At 51.6% G+C, this 22,295-nt stretch overlaps 1 protein-coding gene and 1 long non-coding RNA gene across 2 annotated transcripts in view; both read right to left on the reverse strand.

Annotated features, from left to right (window-relative positions):
- LOC149367653 (acetylcholinesterase-like) overlaps positions 1-22,295 on the reverse strand; it is a 176,860-nt gene that overhangs the window by 139,198 nt on the left and 15,367 nt on the right. The window lies entirely within an intron of this gene.
- On the reverse strand, positions 19,141-20,643 carry LOC149367655 (uncharacterized). Its single transcript, XR_016285042.1, has 2 exons — positions 20,508-20,643; positions 19,141-19,284 (listed from the first exon to the last, which is right to left on the reverse strand). It is a non-coding gene; the product is annotated as an uncharacterized LOC149367655 (long non-coding RNA).

Below are 22,295 nucleotides of genomic sequence, written 5' to 3' on the forward strand. Positions count from 1 at the left end.
GGTGTCAGTGGGACCTTTGGCTGGAGTAGGTGCAGCGGCTCCAGCGGCGGCGACGAACGCAGCCGGCTGCGACGCGTCTATGGCCCCGAAGCTCTTGGCGTCCCTTAGAGCGTGGAGTTGGCTAGGTGTGGACGCTGCGCCGACGACGAACGCTGCCGGCTGCGCGGCGGCCGTCGATCCGGTGCTCGCAGCGTCGCTCAAGGCGTGCAGTGCGGCAGGAATGTGCTCGGTTGCGTGGGCGACGTTGAACGTACCCGTTTGAGAGACAGCTGTCGACGTGGTTGGAGCAGGCCCCGCGGTGGCGGCGTCGGTGGGTCTGGGCTGCAGGGGCTTGGTCAGACGCTGCATTGCGGCGGTGCAGGCGCGGCGCGTTAGGGTTAGCGAGGCGCCGCGCCGCTTCACAGTTTTGGAGACGCTTGGAGGGCCAGTTCGGCAGCGGGCCGTGATGCCGATGGTTTCCACGTGCTTCGGGAGCCTTCCTGAAGCGATGGAGTGTAAATCCAGGGGCGGGCGAGGCCCTGGACCTGGCCAGGGGTAGGTTAAAGCAGAGCACGGTAGGCAGCCAGCTAACCAGGGCGGCGCCACCTAGCGGAATTCCTCCCTACATATATTGTACCATCCCTCTCGATCCAGGCATTCTGACGAAGGCCGTTCCGCGGTCGAAACGTCAATAAATTGTTTGAAGCGTTTCAAACGTTGGTCTACGTTCTTACTACTACATACCATGCCAAGATTTTCCCCTTTTTTTGCTGCATTATATATATATATATATATATATATATATATATATATATAAACGTAATTCGGTTGACACACGGTAGAAAAACAACAACAACAAGTTGTTGTTTTTCTACCGTGTGTCAACCGAATTACGTTTATGTTCTACCGGATCCATCCGATCTTCACCCCCTTCTTATATATATATATATATATATATATCGCAGTGCCATCGCAGCGCGTGCTTTGGGCTCGCTTTGGCTGACCACAGACTGTTGCCGCCCTGCTCTTTAATAAGGTCCCAGTGCCTTTAATAAACCCCCGTCTTACAATATATATATATATATATATATATAAGGCACTGGGACCTTATTAAAGGATCAGGGCGGCAACAGTCTGTGGTCAGCCAAAGCGAGCCCAAAGCACGCGCTGCGATGGCACTGCCGCCGCTGCACAGAATGTTCGTCTTCGTCTTTACAATATATATATTGTAGTGAATTACAATGAACGCGCCTTAACTATTATGAATGCGCCTCAGGTTGCCTCGATGGCAGACGAAGAAGTTGACGACGAAGTGTGCCGGCGCGCGGCTCCAGCTCTCTGGCTGTGTAGACTGGCTGTGATTTTGCTGCCGTCCGCTCAGCTGTTTGGTGAACTGTATAGCTGAGTTCACTAGTACGTGAACCCCCTTTCATTTGGTGGAGGTTGCGGTCGTCTGACGCCCTGGACCTTCGCAGCCATCTTCTCCCGCCGCTCACAATGCCTAAGGACTCCGTGCCCAGTCCTGCCCCACCCACCCCGACCGTTCTGTGCGCTGGAGCGCTGCGGCAGCGTGATCCCGCTTTCTTCAGTGGCACCGGCGACGATGACGTCGAGAATTGGCTGGCATCGTACGAACGGGTGAGCACCCATAACAAGTGGGACGATGCACTCAAACTCAACAACGTCATCTTCTACCTTTCGGACGTTGCGAACCTATGGTTCAGAAACCACGAATCCGACATCCCCACGTGGTCAGCTTTCAAGTCCAATTTTTCTGATGTATTTGGCAGGCCTTCGGTGCGCAAGCTCCGCGCGGAACAACGCCTGCGAAGTCGGGCGCAGCTGCCTGGTGAAAATTTCACCAGCTACATAGAGGACGTTGTGAACCTGTGCACACGAGTTGATGCCTCTATGTCTGAGCGCGCCAAGATTGAGAACATTTTGAAGGAATCGACGACGATGCGTTCCAGATGCTTCTGGCACGCAATCCCACCACAGTCGCCGACGTCATTACTCATTGCCAGAACTTTGACGAACTTCGGAAGCGACGCATCCTCACCCGTTCTCCGCTCTCGCAGCAGGAATCGCTTGCTTCCCTCACATCTGACACCGACCCGGCGCAACTGTCACCGCAGATAAAGCAGTTTGTTCGGTAGGAAGTCGCGCGTCAGCTCTCGTTGATGCCCTCCAGTCACGACGCTGCGACTCCTCTGGTGGCGCCATTGCAGGAGGTCATCCGCCATGAAGTTGCCGAGGCTATTCCTACTGCACATCCAGTCCCTTCGGTTGCTCCCTTAACCTACGCCGAGGCTCAGTATCCCCAACCATCTCCTATACCCGCCCGGATGACCTACGCAGAAGCAGCGGCGCGCTCCGTGCCCCTGACTGTTCCACCTCGTCAGCCCGTCCTGCGCCCCGCCCCGTCTCTACGACCAGCCCCGGTTTCTTCGCCGTCTCCGCAGCGGCTTTACAACCCTTGGCGCACATCGGATAACCGTCCGATCTGTTACTCCTGTGGGTACCCGGGACATGTCGCCCGCCACTGTCGCCGTCGCATGGTGGCATCGCCAACCATCTCAACCCCTGTGCATCCATCCCAGATGTTTTATTCGGCTTCTCCATCCTCGCCGCTAGACGCGTACGCACCCGACCGTCGTGCTTACGAGACCCGACGTTCTCCATCACCGCGCCGCCGCTCACTGTCACCAATGCGCCGTCGCCCTCCCTCCGCTGAAGAGGGAAACTAAGAACCGCAGTTCCGGAGGCAAGAACTGCGCGCTGTTCGAAAAGCTCAAGGCCTCCGTTTTCCCCACGCAACGTTCTTCAGGTCATCGTCGACGGACTGCCGGTACATGCGCTTATCGACACGGGTGCCTCAGTATCAGTGATTCACGAAAAACTCTGCCGCCGCTTGCGCAAAGTCACGACGTCATTTACGGGTCTCTCGCTCCGCACCGCTAGTGAACAGTGCATTGCCCCTCTCGCCTCGTGCACAGCGCGAGTCATCATTGACGATATATTGTATCCAGTCGAATTGTTGGTGTTGTCCTCATGCTCACATGACATAATTCTCGGGTGGGACTTTCTGTCACACAACAACACCGTCATCGATTGCGCCCGCGCTGAAGTTGAATTTTCTCCTTTGTTTGACGAGCTTACTACTGAAACCTCTGATCCCTTGCCACTCAAGGTCACTATTGCTGAAGATGTTGAAGTAGCGCCGGGAGCATCTGCCCTTGTTTCCCTGTCGTGCCGTGCCGCGTCGGATGACACCATTTTATTTGCGCCGTCTGCTTCCTTTGTACGCCGGAAGAACCTGCGGCTACCTTCTGCTGTCCTCGATGTTCGGCGGGGTGTCACGAAGATGCTGCTCTACAATCCATCCCCGTGTGCCCTTACCCTGCTACCTGGTGAGTCCCCTGGCTGCATTCAACCTGTCTGCCTTCTCTCTGCCCTTAATGTCCACGAGGCAGCCAGCGGTCCCTCTCTAAACGCCATGCATTCCGAGCTCGCTACTGAACCTCAGCCTGACGAACTTTTCCGCGCCGCCATCGACGATACTCTTCCGTCCACCTACCGTCAGCAGCTTTCAGCCCTTCTCCACACTTTCCGCTTCGCTTTCGATGCAGCCCATCAGCCTTTAGGCCGTACATCAACCGTGGCTCATCGCATTGAGACCGGCTCCCACCCGCCTTTTCGGCAGCGCCCCTATCGCGTGTCTGCGGCTGAGCGTCAAGTGATAAGTGAGCACGTTGAAGACATGCTGCACCGTGGCGTCATCCGTCCCTCTCACAGCCTTTGGTCTTCTCCGGTGGTGCTGGTCAAGAAGAAAGACGGTTCTATCAGATTTTGTGTCGATTACCGGCGACTGAACAAAATCACCCACACAGACAATTATCCGCTTCCCCGCATCGATGACGCTCTTGACTGTCTCCAAGGCGCCGAATACTTCTCCTCTCTTGACTTGCGTTCGGGCTACAGGCAGGTCCCGATGGCTGCCGCTGACCGTGAGAAGACCGCATTCGTTACCCCCGACGGCCTTTACGAGGTCACCGCTATGCCATTCGGCCTGTGCAACGCGCCAGCTACATTCGAAAGAATGGTGGATAACGTCTTACGGAAGCTGAAGTGGCATACGTGCCTCCGTTACTTGGACGATATCGTTGTCTTTTCGGTAGATTTTTCCACTCACCTCACGCGCCTGCAGCAGGTTCTGACTTGCCTCACCGACGCCGGCCTACAGCTTAATCTGAAGAAGTGCCACTTCGGCGCCCGGCAGCTAACCATCTTGGGTCACATTGTATCTAAAGCAGGCGTCCTCCCCGACCCGGCCAAACTTCGAGCTGTTGCGGAGTTTCCCAAGCCGACAACAATGAAGCAGCTTCGGAGCTTTATCGGTCTGTGCTCCTATTTTCGGCGCTTCGTCCGCAATTTTGCGTCGCATTGCGCCACTCACGAAACTGCTTGGAACCGACAACCACCTGTCCGCTTGGTCCCCCGAATGCGAAGACGCGTTCACCACACTGCGCCGTCTTCTTACCTCGCCTCCCATACTTCGCCACTACGATCCGAGAGCCCCTACCGAGGTGCATACTGATGCAAGTGGCGTCGGCCTCGGAGCTGTCCTGACTCAGCGGAAAGATGGTTATGAGGAATACGTCGTGGCGTATGCGAGTCGGGTGCTCAGCAAGGCTGAATGCAACTATTCCGTTACGGAGAAGGAATGTTTAGCGATCGTCTGGGCACTCATGAAATTTCGATCCTATCTGTACGGCCGCCAGTTTGATGTTGTCACGGACCATCACGCGCTTTGCTGGTTGTCGTCTCTTAAAGACCCGGCCGGCCGCCTCGCCAGGTGGGCTCTCCGCCTTCAGGAGTTCGACATCCGCGTTGTATATCGCTCTGGCCGCAGGCACATGGACGCCGACGCTCTATCTCGATCTCCTCTGCCCACCGCCGCTGCATGCTCATCCGTGCCTGAACCCGTCCTCTCGCCTCTTACCGCCTCTGATATGCTTGCGGAACAGCGCAAAGACCCGTGGCTTGCGTCGATCATCGACGTCGTGACCAACGCTCACACTGCTGTGCCTTCGCGCACTCTCCGCCGCCAGGCACCCCATTTTGCGTTCCGTGATGGCCTGCTCTACCGCCGTAACTACACGCAAGATGGTCGACGGTGGCTCCTCGCGATACCTCGCCATTTACGTTCCGAGATCTATGCCTCGTTTCACGCTGACCCACAATGTGCGCCCACGCCGGTGTGTTGAAGACGTTTCAAAGAATATCTCAACGTTATTATTGGCGGGGCATGTATGGGTACATTCGCCAATACGTCCACTCCTGCATCGCCTGTCAGCGACGCAAGTCTCCCGCGCCCCGTACGAGCGGCCCCTTGCAGCCATTGCCGTGCCCGGCTCGCCCATTCGATCGTGTTGGCGTCGACCTCTACGGCCCGCTGCCCTACACGTTATCTGGGAACCGCTGGATAATTGTTGGCGCCGACCACCTAACCCGATATGCAGAGACCGCCGCACTACCCGCTGCCACTGCTCGTGACGTTGCCCACTTCCTGCTGCACAATTTTGTTCTTCGCCATGGTGCGCCGCGCGAGTTGCTCAGTGATCGAGGCCGTGTCTTTCTTTCGGACGTGGTGGAAGCCCTCCTCAGAGAGTGTCGCATCATTCATTGGACCACCACTGCCTACCACCCTCAAACTAACGGGCTGACTGAGCGCTTTAATCGCACTCTCGGCGATATGCTCACCATGTACGTCTCGTCAGATCAGTCTAACTGGGACGCTGTGCTGCCTTTTGTGACGTACGCATACAATACCGCCACCCAGTCAACCACCGGATTTTCCCCTTTTTACCTGTTGTATGGCCGTGAGCCGTCCTCCACAATGGACACGGTTTTGCCGTACACTCCGGACGCCTCCGAATGCACGCCCCTTTCCGAACTCGCCAAGCACGCCGAGGAATGTCGCCAACTGGCCCGTTCTTTCACCTCGGACTCCCAAGGTCGCCGAAAGCATGAACACGATGCCCATCAAACCGCGCACGCTTTCTCTCCAGGTTCATTAGTTTGGCTTTGGGTCCCCTCCACTACACCAGGACAGTCTTCGAAATTTCGCAGAGAACATCATGGCCCTTACCGCGTCGTCGAATCAACATCCCCTGTTAATTATATTGTAGAGCCGCTTACACCCTCTTCGGACTTGCGTCGTCGCGGCCGTGAGCTTGTCATGTCAGTCGCCTCAAGACTTATTACGACCCGCTCCTCTTGCCATCACCATAGGTCGCCAGGATGGCTCCTCTTCCATCCAGGGGCCATTGTAGTGAATTACAATGAACGCGCCTGAACTATTATGTATGTGCCTCAGGTTGCCTCGATGGCAGACGAAGAAGTTGACGACGAAGTGTGCCGGCGCGCGGCTCCAGCTCTCTGGCTGTGTAGACTGGCTGTGATTTTGCTGCCGTCCGCTCAGCTGTTTGGTGAACTGTATAGCTGAGTTCACTAGTACGCGAACCCCCTTTCAATATATATATATATATATATATATATATATATATATATATATATATATATATATATATATAGGACTTGGAGGAAGCAGAGGGAGGCGTTTGCAGGCTGATCTGGGCTCTGGGTTCTTTGCGGCCAGCTGTGTTTCGTCCAGCCTTCACCTGTATAAAACCCATTTCATCCGCTACATTTGGTGCTAGGTGCTGGGTAAACACGTCCTGGATTCACCAGTACCCCATCGCAGCCGCCGTGTAGCAGGTTTGCCACCCCTGTCGCCTGAGGAGTTCGTTTCAATGGCTACCACGCAAGCGACGCAGACCCAGGGACTGCGAGCTGAAGAGGAGACGACCTTGACCCATCAGCGAGATCCGCGCACATTCCACGGCGAGACCGAAGACGACGTTCAAGAATGGCTCCGATATTACGAAAGGTGCAGCAAATACAACCGTTGGGACGCTACCGCCGGCCTGTACAACGTTGTTTTCTTCCTTGCTTGCACGGCTCTGACTTGGTTCGACAACCACAAGGGAAATCTTACGACCTAGAGCCGGTTTGTCGAAGAAATCACGAATACCTTCGGGGATACCCTTGCGAGGAAGGAACGCTGAGCATCAACTTTCCCAAAGAGCTCAATCTACCCGGTGAAACATTCACGAAATACAACGAGGAAGTAGTGAAACTTTGTCGATTGGTCAACCGGCAAATGCTAGAAGAAGATAAGGTAAGGCACCTTCTCAAGGGGAGTGCTGAGGACGTGTACAACTTCCTGATTTCCCGAGCTACCCTTGCTACGGTTGCGGATGTCATAAAGCAATGTCTTGCATTTGAGGCGCTTAAAGCACGCCGGATAGCACCCAAATTCGGCCGCCTCTCCAATGTGACAACCGTCGCCAGCATCGACATCCCCGGGCCAGAAGACATCGCTTCTATAGTCAGGAGGATTGTACGCGAGGAGTTGGCTGCTCAACGGCGGCGTACAAATTCTGATGAACTTTCCCAACGGGCTTCGGGGCCCATGCCATCATTTGAGCAGCGTACGTACGCCATGGACTGCACCAAATAACAACGACCCATTTTACAACTCCGGTATTGAGCAGAGCCAACAATCGAAGTCGCACCCGTACTTCCAGCAGCTTCCATCCCGTCCTGATAAGTACCTCGTGGTGCGTCTCGTCACGCCTCCGTCGTCACTCCTCGGCCTTTAAGGGATCCTGCTGTGAGCTACCAAAGCCGCTAGCCACCGATATGTTACGGCTGCGGGTTCAGCGGACACATCTCCCACATTTGCCCGCGGCGCCAGTTTTCTCGACCTCCTGTGCAACGCACACCACGCTTCAGGAATGACGCCCATTGGGAGCAGCCACCCGCTACCTTCTGTCGGCCTCCTTCTCCCCAACGCGGTGCACACAATGACTCCCCTGTCTCCGATCGCAGCATCACTCCGCCGCCGCCGCGACAAGGCCGTTCACTATCCCCACGTCGCCGCTTTGTTTCTTCACCGCTGAGAAACTAGGCGGTGCGACCGATGGAGGTAATGTAGCCGGACAGCCAACATCGCGAATACTTCTGCCTATAATCATGCTCAAGAACAAAGTGCCAGTGACTGTAGACAATGTTCAAACGGATGCTTTAGTTGACACTGGTGCCGCTGTGTCCGTTATGAGGCTTTTATTTAAAAACCGCCTTCGACAGAAAGTTATGTTTGTGTGGGACAGAGTCGGTACGTTTTGTGGAGTTGGGGGTGAAACTTTAGTTCCGGTTGGCCTGTGCTACGCTTCAGTTGTGCTTGGTGACGAGTGCTACCGAACAGAATTCGTTGTATCGAGGCGTGCCACGCATGACGTGATCTTGGGTGTTGACTTTTTGCGCGAGTGTGGTGCAACACTAGACTTCAGTGCCGGCGAAATTTCTTTGAAGCCAAACATCATCCCCGTATTAGTGGATAACATGCCCCAGCCTCATGAAGGAGTTCTCTCCCTGCAGGAAGATGTGCTGCTGCCGGCGATGACGGCAACATTTGTGCTTGTGAAATCGCCCCACATTTCGTGGGCACGAACTCATTAGTCGTCGAGCCAAATGTCTCGAACGGGGCGAAAAAAAATATTTTGGTGCCACGCTCCGTCGTCGAGGCAGTGGATGGAGGCGCACTCGTCTGGACTGTGAACGTGTCAGATAAGCCTGTTCGTCTTCCTTCTGGTTTAGCACTCGCAAGATTTGAGAACCATGTGACCCACGCCATTGAAACTATTTCTGATGTCAGCGGAGCAGCGCCCGGGAAGTCTGAATTTTCTGCTGAGCTTGAGCGCATGGTCAACAAATCACTTCCGTCTAGTGAACGCCATACGCTGCAACAAAATGGTGGCGCGTCATGCTCAAGTGTTCGACTTTGCCTCTAAGGGATCGGGTAGTCATTTCCCAGCCTCTCGAATACAGCATGCAATTAACACAGGAAACGCACCCCCTATTCGCCCGAAACCTTGCAGAATCTCCCCGGCAGAGCGCAAGATCATTCAAGAACAGGTGGACGAAATGCTGCAGAAAGGAGTCATTCGCGAATCTTCCAGTCCGTCGGCCGCCCCTGTGACCCTAGTGCGAAAAAAGGACAACTCTTGGTGATTCTGCTTTGACTATACCGTCGTATAAATGCGCTAACAAAGAAAGACGTATACCCGCTACCTCGCATTGACGACGCAGTCGATTGTCTGTATTCGGCGTCATATTTCTCCTCTGTTGACTTCCGATCTGGTTATTGGCAAATTCCCCTGCATCCATCCGACCGTGAAAAGACAGCCTTCGTAACCCCAGATGGTTTGTACGAATTTAATGTAATGCCATTTGGATTATGCAACGCCCCCGCAGCGTTCGAGCGATTTATGGGCACGATCCTTCGTGGTTTAAAATGGGAAATCTGCATGGGTTACCTGGATGATGTCATCATTTTCGGCAAGACTTTCCAAGAGCGCAATGAAAGACTCCATATTGTTCTCGAATGCATCGGATCGGCGGGACTCATTTTGAACTCAAAAAAGTGCCATTTTGGGGACCGGTAAACTCTAGTTCTTGGCTTCCTCGTCAACCAGGATGGTATCAGGCCGGATCCGCAGAAGATCGCTGCAGTACGAGATTTCGAGCCTCCACGCACCCTGAAAAGCTTTCGGAGCTTCCTTGGACTCTCCTCATATTTTCGTTGCTTCATTGCTGGCTTTGCACAGATTACCCACCCCCCTCACTTCTCTTCTGCATAAGGATTCGCAGTTTGTGTGGACCCCCAAGTGCGACTCTTTCTTTCATCAGCTGAAATCTTCTCTCACGTCAGCACCCCTCCTGCGGCACTTCGACCCTTTTGCTCGGACGGAGATCCACACTGACGGTAGTGGCGTCGGTCTTGGGGCTGTGCTTGTCCAGCTGCACGGTGGGGCTGAGTACGTTATTGCCTATGCCAGCCGCACGTTAACGAAATGTGAGCGCAACTACACTGTCACCGAATTGGAGTGGCTCGCCGTTGTATTCGCTGTGCACAAATTCCGGCCATATCTATATGGACGCCACTTCACCATTGTTACGGACCATCACTCTCTCTGCTGGCTCATCGGATTTCGCGATCCATCTGGTCGTTTGGCGCGCTGGGCATTGCGCCTACAATAATATAACTTTGCTGTTTGATACAAAAGTGGGCGCAGTAATAATGATGCAGACTGCTTGTCACGCCACCCGTTGCCAACCTCCGTCAATGATGAAGACTGTTTCGAAGAGTGTTTAGCCTCGTGCGAGCCGACGTTCCCCAGTATGGCGACCTTTAGCCGAGAGCAACGAAGGGACCTTTCACTGCAGCCCCTTAAAGAAGCGGCAGGAGGAGGAGTAGATTCAACCCCATTTATTATCAAAGAGGGTATATTTTCTTCAAGAAGAACTACTCTGTCGATGGTGCTGCCCTGCTTTTGGTCGTCCCGAAAAGTCTCCAGTCGCAATTCTTGCACGCTATGCACGATGACATCACGTCTGGTCATCTAGGCTTCTCTCGTACCCTCCATCGAATTAGGCAGCGTTTTTATTGGCCGCAAGTTTATGAAACCACCAAGCAGTACGTTGCGCCATGTGAACAATGCCGACGCCTTAAGGCCCGAACCACCACGACGGCCGGTCCTTTGCAGCCCGTCAAACTACCCACTTCCCCTTTTGAAAAGATTGGAATTGACCTGCTTGGTCCTTTCCCAAAGTCTTTAGAGGGACGCCGGTGGGTGATCGTCTGCGTGGACTATCTTACCCGATACGCCGAAACCGCTGCTCTCGCTACCGCCAAGGCTGATGATGTTTCGTCGTTTCTTCTCCACTCTGTTATTCTTCGCCACGGCGCACCCCTTGTTATAATAAGTGATCGTGGACGGCAATTTACTGCTGATGTCGTGGAAGAAATGCTCCGGCTCTGTGGATCAGACTACCGGCACTCTACACCGTACCACCCGCAGACCAACGGTCTTACCGAACGCACCAACCGCACCCTGACAAATATGTTGTCCCTGTACGTCTCGTCTGACCATCGCAACTGGGACGCCGTGTTGCCATATGTGACGTACGCTTATAACACGGCAAATCATGAGGTCACCGGGTATTCTCTCTTCTGTTTTCTATATGCCCGAACTCCCCGCGTTTTCCTCGATACTATATTCCCGTTTTCCCTCAACGCCAACGCGTCCGTTGCCCAGATACTATGCCGTGCCGAAGAAGGCCGTCGTATAGCCCGTTTACATACCCTGGCCTCTCAACGCCGCTCAAAAGAATACTACGACCAACATCATCGTGCAGTCACTTTCTCTCCTGGAGACTTTGTCTGGCTTTGGACGCCAATCCGCAAGCGAGGATTATATCAGAAGTTTCTGTATAAGTACGGTGGCCCATTCGTCTTGTTGGACCGACTGAATGACGTGAATTATGTCATCGCCAAGGTGACGACGGATAAACGTCGTTCCCGCAAGACACAAGTCGCTCATGTGGCCCGCTTGAAGCGCTGCCAGCGCCGATCTGCCTGACTTTATCGAGGACGAGAATCGCCTGCCCCCGGGAAAATTGTTACGCCGCGTAGCGGCTTACTGAGGACTTCGAGGAAGAGGGAGGCGCGCGCAGACTGATCTGGGCTCTGAGCTGTTTGCAGCCAGCTGTGTTCCGTCCAGCCTTCACCTTATAAAACCCATTTCATCTGCTACAACATATATATATATATATATATATAGGTTGCGAAAGCGTGAAGTACTAGACTGCTTATAAGAATATATAGCGAAGTATACGCTTCGTTAAAGGAACATATTTATTCAACTCGACGTTTCGATCGGAAGACCGATCTTCTTCAGGAGTGATTTTACATTGTTAATGCATCCCCTTTTTTATAGGGGCGGGCACAGAACAGCTAAGTGGGAAACACAAAGCACATAGCAGAAAAATACGCATAAAAAATTATTAGAGGCAGTGCGACCCACACACACGTACACCAAAAAAAAAAGAGTGCGAGGAACAGGTACTCACTCAGAAAATACAACGTCCAGATGCGGCCTCTGCTTTGTTAAGCACCACAGGCTTGCTTATTGACAGTCGTGTCAATTTCTTATTTTATTTTTATTTTTCCTTTTTAATTTTACTATGTAAGCTCACATTTTTTATATATATTTTTTATATATTTCTTTCTTTTTTTACATTCCTTCCAATACTTCCCCTCAACCAGGGGTGGGTGCACTATAGCTGGGTGCAAAGAAAAAGCACTACTTAAAAGGTTTTCTTTTACCTATTTCACTTTTTTTTTCGAGGTTTCATCCTTGCTCTGTTCATTTTCTCTTTTTTTTCCTTTTTTTTCTTTTTTTCTGTTGTCTGCTCTCTCTGTTGGAGGGTCATATTTTATATTTTTTTTGCTCTCGCGGCCAGGAGAAGGAACAAGTTTTCGCATTTTTCTACGAAAGTTGTTGCACGGCCACGCACCTGTCGAGCACCTCCCAGCTGGACACGACTGTCAATAAGACATATATATATATATATATATATATATATATATATATATATATATATATATATATATATATATATATATATATATATATACACACAGGGTGTTTCACCTAAGACTTTCTGCAATTTTTAAAAAGAAGCTATTTGAATTAGATGCGCGCTTTTTCTGGCATAGCATTGTCAGTGGTGTAGTACATCATAATGCAGCTAAGCTAATATTTAATAGTTCACTTTGAAACTATTACACTTGGGCTCCTTAATTATTGAGAGGCATGTAGCCCACCGTAAGCAATACCCACATCAGTTTTTAGAATTTCGAAAACGCGGTTACCCTTGGCGCTGTGGCCCAACAAATTTCGCCTACATCGCGCCAAAATGCATGCGGTTTGAGAAGCTTGCAGGCAAAGCAACCTCTCCAGTGAACCTAACTCGTCGAGATAGCCAAAATTTGTTGGGCCACAGCGCCGAGGGTAACCGCGTTTTCGAAATTCTAAAAACTGATGTGGGTATTGCTTACGGTGGGCTACATGCCTCTCAATAATTAAGGAGCCCAAGTGTAATAGTTTCAAAGTTAACTATTAAATATTGGTTAACAAGCCTGCTAGTTAGCACGTCATAGCTGCATTATGATGTACTACACCACTTACAATGCTATGCCAGAAAAAGCGCGCATCTAATTCAAGTAGCTTATTTTTAAAAATTGCAGAAAGTCTTAGGTGAAACACCCTGTATATATATATATATATATATATATATATATATATATATATATATATATATATATATATATATATATATATATATACATACAAATCTGGCTACGCTGATGTCCGTACCCTCATCCCCCCCCCTGTTCAGTGGGAATAGGGGAAGAGAACCTCTCTCGTCCATTTGCTTGGCATTACACCACCTCTTGTAGAATGATAAAGGATGACAAAATGCGGCAAATTCTTACGGTTATAGATTTCATGCACGAGACGAGCATTGCTACTGGTGCCATGAGGGCTCAGAATAATGTAACATCGTTAACGCATTCTCTGGCACAATATCTACAACAGTTATCTAAACAACAAAAAGATAGTGATCTCTTAATCTCTCAGCAGCACACGCAAATGATGTTTAAAAGTTGTATTTGCTTCCCCTTGAGGAATCTGGATCACCTGAAGAGAGAATTTTACACAAGTGGCCAAGAAATGTGGATGAGCTTTAATAGAAAATACAATTTCAAGGTGCACCATGATCCATGCAGAAAGTGCGAGGGGCACACAGAAGAAGGAAGTAGCACGGGCTGATCCAATTCGCTCACAACAAAAATGTTTGTTTTATGACGTGTATAAAACAGAGCTGCTGCCAAAATATCAAGGAAAAAAGAGAACCAAAACTAGCATAGACACCGAAGAGCACAATGTCTGAGCCTCTCTTTCTGTTATGAAAGTTTCTGATCTGAAATGTTACATATCACGGAACCAAGCAATGCGACACTGCTCACCAGCAGCGTTTCCAGAGAAACTCTCAGGGCGCGTGAGCCAACCTTCACCTCCTTGTCGTTTGATGCTACCAGCGGCCACCTGGTGGCATTATTCCGCCATACAGAAAAAAAAATGTAAAAACATTAGGACGCCACGAGCTAACTGGAGGGCGTAACGGAACAACAAATTGATATAGCGCCCGTCCTGCACATGCAGGGCGTAAGCCACTTGCTCCATTGTTGGACCGCGGCAAGGGTTGTCAGGAGACGTGACGCCTGCTGCTTGCTAAAGAAGGGAACGCGCGGCTACCGGACAATAGGGTGCCGCAGAGCCGCGTGGGTCAGAGAGAGACCGGGAAAGAAAGGGGCCGAGAGAGGAGGAAGCGCCCCTCTCGCGTAAAGCTTTTCCACCGCTGCCCGGGCTTTGCATGTCAGTAGCAAAGAGACGGAACTGATCACTCCCGAGGCTTCTGTGAAGCCTTAGCCGGTCTACAGACCGAACGCCCGACCGCGCCGGGCGCGGCTGAAGTAGGGGTATTCCAGGAATGCATGCGTCATGTATTTACTGTTTTTTTTTTAATTCATTCACTCCGGTAAAAAAACGCAAACGATGTTTGAGCTCTTATTTCTGGCTGGAATGATGTAGCTTAAATACGCTTGTAAATTCTCTACGTAAAAATTTTTTTTATGACAGCATTTGAGCGTTTTTCGTAATGTATAGGTGCAGTGTGTGGGTTATGTATGTTCTTTGTTATGTATAGATTAGTGTTTGAGATTACATGAATAGTAGTGGAGCTCTACTATCCTCTCAACTGATCTATCGGCCGTCCGTCTGTGGATCGCAACGGCAGCTGTAATTTCTTCTAGCATAAAACCTGATTCAAAGTTCAAACATGCGTTGGCATTGAATCGCCCGCATAGGTCACGTCCGCAGCACGCCCAGCCAGACCGCCTGAGGGGGGAGCCAAGTAGTGAATCTAGCAGCACAGCTTAAGGCCTTGTTCTTTGTTTCACCTGGCGCAACTCGGGAGAGGGTGGTGCTCTTGCCTTGCCGGGGTGGGGGCATTGTGCAGACTTGATCACTAATGCTCTACCTGAGACAGACACCGTCCCATGGATCACCCAAGAAACAGAGGACCTTCCCAGCTGATGCGGCATCTTCAGAGGACAGCGTAGAGCTGTAACCCCTTTCGAGGACTCTACCTTGCGGCGGACGAGCTGTCATGATCGTACTTCCGGCCACGTGGGCCCGAGCAAGCAGCAACCGAGAACGGTCGACAAGGCCGACAACCTCGCGACGGCGGCAGACCCGTGTAGTGCTTGTGATGCCCCCCTCCAAGCCTAAGTGGATTAAGGCAGCGGACTTCCTTGACCGGAGGTGACCACGGCGGCGGCGACGAAGGTCGAAGACCAGCGAAGGCCGAAGATGCGAAGGGGGCTGGCGAAGGCATTAGCAGCGGCAAACAGCAGCGGAAGCAGTAGCGACGGTGGTGGCGTCAGACCGAGTCTACCTTCGGGTCGCCGGACGACGGAGTGCAGCTGCTGTTAATCGAAAGACAGCTGTTTCCTCGGCAGAGGTCTCGTGTTTTGGACATCCGGCGTTGAAGCACGAGGACGTCCGTTCACCTGCTGTTAGACTGCGGTAGATTCATTTCCAGCCGTGTTTGAATACTCCGCACCTACCCCTTCCCATCGACCGAGCTGCGAGAGAGCGAGACAGCCCAGCACCGCCCCTGCCGTGGGTAGTAACACCAGCGTCCACATCTGTCCATCCGGTTGGACAGTGTTCTTCGAACTTCATTCCCTAGTCAGGGATCTGGAGAATCCGAACCCTATTTAACTCGGCTGTGAGTGTGGCCGAGGGAGAAGCCTGTTAACTCCCGTCGACACCGGTTGGCGAAGTTCTCTTCCACTGAGAGTCACTCTCAGTCACTCTTTTGTAAATAATGTAAATAAGTGTATAAAGTTTTCTTTTCCTTCCTCCTAACCCAGTCTCCCATCCTCCTCGTCCCATCACCGGTCAGGCCATGCTACCTGGGTCGCAACAGCCTGCCTTACTGACGCCAGCCTGCAGCTCAACTTAAGAAGGGTAACTTTGCTGCTCGTTAACTGATCATTTTCGACCACGTTGTGTCAAAGGAGAACACCCGTTCTGACACCGTCCAACTTCGTGCTCTGACTGCTTTTCGAAAACCGACCTTCATATGAAGCTTCCTAGGGCTCTATTACTATTTTCGGCCTTTTATTCGCAACTTTGCTGCATTGCTGCCCCTTTAACTCAGGTCCTCGGCGGCAACATGGATTTCTCGAGTTGGACGCCGCATGCGACTGCACCCAGAATACCTTACGCAATCTCTTCACGGAACCATTCATCCTTCGCCACTCTCACCCTCAAGCACCAACCGAAGTACACACGGGCGCCAGTAGTATTGCACTACGCGCTGTGCTCGCTCACCGCAAATCTGGATTCGACGATTTTGTAGTTGCTTACGCCAGCCACACCCTAACGAAAGTTGAGTCCAACAACTCCGTCACGAAGAAAAGAGTGCTTAGTCATTTTATGGGCCCACGGCAAGTTAAGCTCTCACATCTATTACGTTCCTTTTCACGTGGTCACCGACCAACATGCCCTTTGGTGGCTCTCCTCGTTGAAGGTTCGCTACGGCCGACTGGCTCGATCGACTCTCCGCCTAAGAGGACATACCATAGGCTTCGACTACCGGTCGGGCCGAAAGTACCAGGACGCAACCACTGGACTAGTCCAGTCGTTGTGGTGTGTACACTCTTCTTGTCCGTCGTCTTGTGTGACTGGTTTTTTCTCAGTTTACAATGTACCAACTGGCCCGCGTTTCAACCCTTCTACCAGGACGCGGATGCCTTGCCCCACTTCCCGCTACCAGCTGAAATTGACAGCCTCTCCGCCTCGAAGCCCCTGCGCCTTCGCTCAGCATCAGCCTTCAGAGCAGAGTCAAGATCAATGGAATGCTCCCCTTCCCCACTTTCTATCCGATCCACCTGCGGTTCCAACATCCCGCGCCGTTTACCGTGAAGCTTCACAATTTGCCATTCGCGCTAGCCTTGTTTATTGGCGTAACTCTAATCCTGATGGATGCAAATTGCTTCTCGTCATTACACAAAATCTACACTACCAAATATGCACCTGTTCCGGTCCTGTCGGAGTGTTCAAGACGTACACTCGCATCCGTCTCAGGTACTACTGGCGTGGTACGTGTAACTTCATCCTCAGATATTTCCTCTCGTACCCGGCCTGCCAACGCCGTAAGCAACCGCCTGATCACGCCGCTGGCAATTTGCACCCTGCCCGCCTCGCCACTTTGATTGTGTTGGAATTGATCTATATGGCCCTCTGCCGTAAACCGCTGCTGGAAACCACGGGATCACTGTTGCCGCTGATCACCTGACCACGTATTGCTGAAACCGATGCGCTACCTGCTGCTACTGCTCGCGATGTGGCATCGTTCATTTTGCCGATAATTTTTTTTGCCACGGTTGTCCTCATGAACCCCTAAGTGACAGAGGGCATGTCTTCTTCTCTGGCGTCCTTAAAGCGCTGCTCACCGAGTGCAGAATAATTCATCGGACATACACCGCACACCATTAGCAATTAAATGATCTCACGCCCAGTCCTCGATCCAGGAGAAACTGGGTGTTCCCCTCGATGACTCCTTCGGCAGCTTCAATGTCTCCAGTACCTATGCAGGCGACGACACTTGATCGGGGCGGCACGCTCAATGCTTCGTCGAGGACGTTTAAGGCAACGTGATGAGTCGCTGTCGTCGCTGCAGATATGGCTTTGTCTGTGGAAAGCTTGACCGACTGAGATCGAAAGTCGATGATCGCCCGATGTTCATTCAGGAAGTCCATTCCCAAAATCACGTCTCGCGAGCATTTCTGTAGGACCAGGAAGGTTGTAGCATAGGTTCTCCCATTTACAGTAACTCTCGCGGTGCAGCGTCCTGACGGCGTAATAAGGTTACCACCTGCGGTGCGGATCAGCGGTCCATCCCAAGTTGTTGCCACTTTCCTGAGTCGGATAGCGAATGACCCGCTCATGACGGAGTAGTCAGCTCCTGTGTCGACCAAGCCAGTAACCGTGTGGCCGTCGACCGTTACTTCAAGGTCACTTGTTCGCGTTTTCGTATTGTACGTTGTCTTCGGTGTGCGATCTCGGCTTCTTCGAGCAGTGAGGCTGGGGTGGGCGTACTCCGACGTTACTTCTCTGCGCGGTGGTAAAAGCTTCAACTCTGGCCGCGTCGTCGTCGTCGGTGGTGTCGTCGTAGATGAGGCATGGTCTTGCGTTTTGGTCGATGGAAGATATTTGTCCTTGCGCTCAGAAGCAACGTCACATCCAGAGGCTGCTTTATTCAGTTTAGCCTTCGGGGGCTGGGGTAGCGTCCACGCACTGCGTAGCCTCGGCTAGGAGATACATAGCGCGGTGACGATGGTGACGGGGAACGTGATAGGCGGCTCGGCGATGAGCATTCTTCCCGACGCAAAAACTTTTCGATTTCGGCTGGTCGCTGGCCGGGTCGGGTTCGTGGGGCGTCGTAAGAAGATCCTCGGATGCCCATGCGACTGTACGGGCAGTGGCGAAGTATATGGCCGGCTTCGCCGCAATGGAAGCAACGCGGGCGGTTGTTGAAATACACCAACAAGACTTGGAAACGAAGCTCTTTATTTCGGCTGACTTGCGCCCGCAAAAGAACTGAATCATTCGGCGGTGGCGTAAGCAACAAACGTGCTCGTCAGTCGTCGAACTACGAATGCCCGCCGCTCGCTCCATTGCACAATTTAAAGCCGGCAAGGAAACTTCGAGATAACAGCAACAGCATAGAGAAAGATATTGGTAAAGAGCGGACACTCCCATAGGCACCAGCGGCCCATTTGACTGCAGCGCACCAAGCGGGCGGAGTCTCATAACATCCGGTTTCGGTTTCAGGCGCGCGCAGTTTGAATGTCTGCATGCGCTGCGCCTCGCTGCCTGGGACGACTTCCGGTTCCGGTTTCAGGGGCGCGCGGTTTGAATGTTAGCATACGCCGCGCCCCGCTGCGCCGTTGGCAGCGTATAATTAAATAGATTTCGAGTGCTTTTGACCAGCCATGAACGCAGCTGCATCACAGCCTTTGCCAAATATGAGCACTCCACAAAAGACACCAGGTTTTGTGTGAAATGAGAACATTTATTTTGTGCAACATAAACAAAGCCGTGGGATGCGGAAGAAGATGGTTCCTGGCCTCCTGCTCAAGGTGATCCTGTTGCGGCACCACGGCACACAGCAGGTGTTGCCGACGGGTGGCATCACCTGAAAAATTCGCAAGTACGGTCATTCTCAGTCTCCTTATATTGTAACTCTGTAAACAGTGAAAAGGTGCGAAAGCGGCGAGGGAACGAAATTACGAGCGGAGTAAACATGTTTTTTGCGAAACTCGCGTGCTGAACGTCGTTGCGCAAAGTACAATACACATACCCTACTACACGGCAGATACCAATCAGCCTTTTGCAAGCATTTCTCATTCCCCGACGTTATTGTCTACCTTCTAAAACCTAGGTGGACAGCAGAGTACGCGGTTTGTTCGAGAATATTTCGTACAAAGACGGCCACAACACGGACTAGGAACCAGAAGTACACAATGTATCAGGTGCACTGAGAAATACATGGGTGCAACGTATGTTTTAAGAAGCATAGAAAATTAAACTATCGGCGCAACAGTTCTTGGTTTTCAAGCTCTTTAGAGTTTAGAAAGCCCGACGCGTTGCCTTTTTTTTTTGCCGGTTTTCAAAAGCGCATCCCTGTGTTGTCAATGCACGGGCGAAATGTGAGTTTCCACGAGCGCAGATAACGGACTCTTTCACACGTATGTAGTACATACACACATACGTACTACAAGAGTAAGGTTTTTGAGCTTTTCGTGCGTGGTCTTTTTTTTCCACCAGTCTTGAAAACTCCGGTCCCGTACTTGCTACGCGGGAACGGTCGTCTTCGCCGTTCGCCCACTTTCAAAAAACTACATTTTCACCTTACACCGACAAATGTCACCCAAAAGAAGTTACATATTGTCGGGGGCCATACAAAAACGTGACGTCCCGAGAAAGCGCGAAACCAAGCAAAACTAACCGCTAGGCACAGCGCGTCGGGCCACAGGCCGTGGGCAGGTTTTTTTTTTTTGTTTCTACGCACCGACCGGCGAGGCTGCATCATGCAGCATCATTCCTCCCGCCGCTCCCGCCCACGGCGTAGCATGACGCAGCGTGCGCGCGCCCTTCACAACTGCGCCGGCGTACTAAGCTAGAGTGCTCGAAATCCAGTGTAATTTTGCATAAAGTGCTTGAAATGTAGCGTACTTTTGCAAAAACAAAACATTCCTTCCCTGACGTTATCACAAACTGCAAGAAAGCCGTGAACAACAGCCGGCTGGCCACAGAGCGAGCGCGCCGCTTCACGAACTGCAGACAGGCAACGGCGGCCGGCGCGGCCGCCTAAATTGCATACAATACAGCGTACTTCCACAAATAAACATTTCTCACCTTGCCGCCGTCTTAAACAGGAGGAGTTCTGCGTCGAAGGGCAAGAGAGACGAAAAAAATTGCGGTCTCCCCGCACGAACAAATACGCCTTACGCTTTCACGCGCACAAAACTGCCCCCACGACGCTCCGTTGTCTGCTGCTCGGAGTCGGATGGGTCTGAGCCAAGGTAGATGTACTATGGTAGCGTAGGCTCCATAGAAGCCCATACGTTCAAAACATGGCGGCTTGTGGTGCGCAGCCAGCGCCGTCTTCGAAATGCGTGGACAACTAAAAACTGACGTCATAATTAAAACAAAAACGCGACGTCGAAGTCACGTGTTTTAGTGACGTCATATACGTGACGTCAGCGTCAGGTGCTGCTTGGCGGGAAAAATAAACTACTAAACGCCGCGACGCTTCAGCGCGACACCCGACACGAGAACGAAGAAAGAAGACACGAGTGCCGACCACCAACGCTATTTTTAGGTAGTCAGTTCTCGTTGTGCCTTTTTCCTTCGTCCTCACCTCAGGTGTCGCGCTGAATGTCGCAGGTGTCGCGCTGAAGCGATGAAATGTGACGCCGCCAGACAGGTTATCGCTCGCACATCGTGCAACCGCACACTTCTTTTTTGCGTACTGGGGCGCCATGGCCACAGACGATGCCCTTTGGGGGCAAAAGCGACAGAACCGCACCCAACGGAACGAAACTAAACAGAAGCGCTGGCAAAAGGCAAAAGTGGAAACTGTACACGAACGATGCACACCAAGAACTCGAGCAACAAGCAACGAGGAAAAAGTAGGGCTAGCAGAATCGAGTTTCAAACAAAAGCAAGCAGAATGGTCAAAAGATATGACCAGGGTATTACATCAGAGCATCGTCAACCTTGGCATCGTCCCGCTGCCATTGCCGCTACTCTGAGCAAACGCTGTCATAAATTTTTACTAAGCAAGCGCTATACTTTCTAACAAAATGCACACAACTAAAATATTTTAAAAAGGAATCACTGCAATTGTTTTTGAACGCTTTTTAAACACAAAATATGTCCTAATTATTTTCCTCTTCTAGTTGTTTGTCCACTCATTTCATTTTGGCGCTTTAGTTCCACCCATAATTTGATGTCGCTAGCACTTGGTTCTGGACCGCATTCGGGCTCCGGCTTCGCGACCTATTTCAATAGACCTTGTCTGAGCCGCCGCGCCGGCTACCCGCCCGCGCGCGCGCGCCAGTTTAGAGACTGGTGGCGCCATCCTGGAGGCGGCAGATTATCTATTGGAGGAGGAGGATTGCGCGTCATTTCCTGGAGCCAGATTTCGCCGAGTGTCCGCTCTTTACAAATATCTTTCTCTATGATAACAGGACAAGATCATCTACAGTAATTTGGAAAAACATAGATGCAGCTCTTCATGGCTGCGATCAATCGAGATTAGTGAGGTCGCTTCTCGCGTCACGAACAAAAGTGATAACACCCCTTTCCTGCGGCCTCGAGCGCGAACCAACGGACACTACAATGATACGTGGCACTATCCTAGCACATATGGCGCTGGTAACTGATCAAAAATCATTCTTAATCATGTAGTGCCACAGTGAGGTGTGGGTGAACGCACATTCAGCATACTGTATTTGTTTTAAAATGATGAATGGTGAATGCAACTGCTTCATATTTAGTTTCGAGCGTATGATTTCGTGGGCCCTAAACGGCTGCTCTCCGTCTCGTCGCAAGACTGTACTTTTTAAAAATAATTTTGTGCAGAAGCCCTAAGTTTCTCTTCTGTAGAGTAAATGATACAGGTAACCAGTGAATTTAGAA

This window comes from Amblyomma mixtum, chromosome 1 (genome assembly GCF_055824585.1).
Source record: "Amblyomma mixtum isolate Tamu chromosome 1, ASM5582458v1, whole genome shotgun sequence".
In the NCBI taxonomy this organism is placed as follows: Eukaryota; Metazoa; Arthropoda; class Arachnida; order Ixodida; family Ixodidae; genus Amblyomma; species Amblyomma mixtum.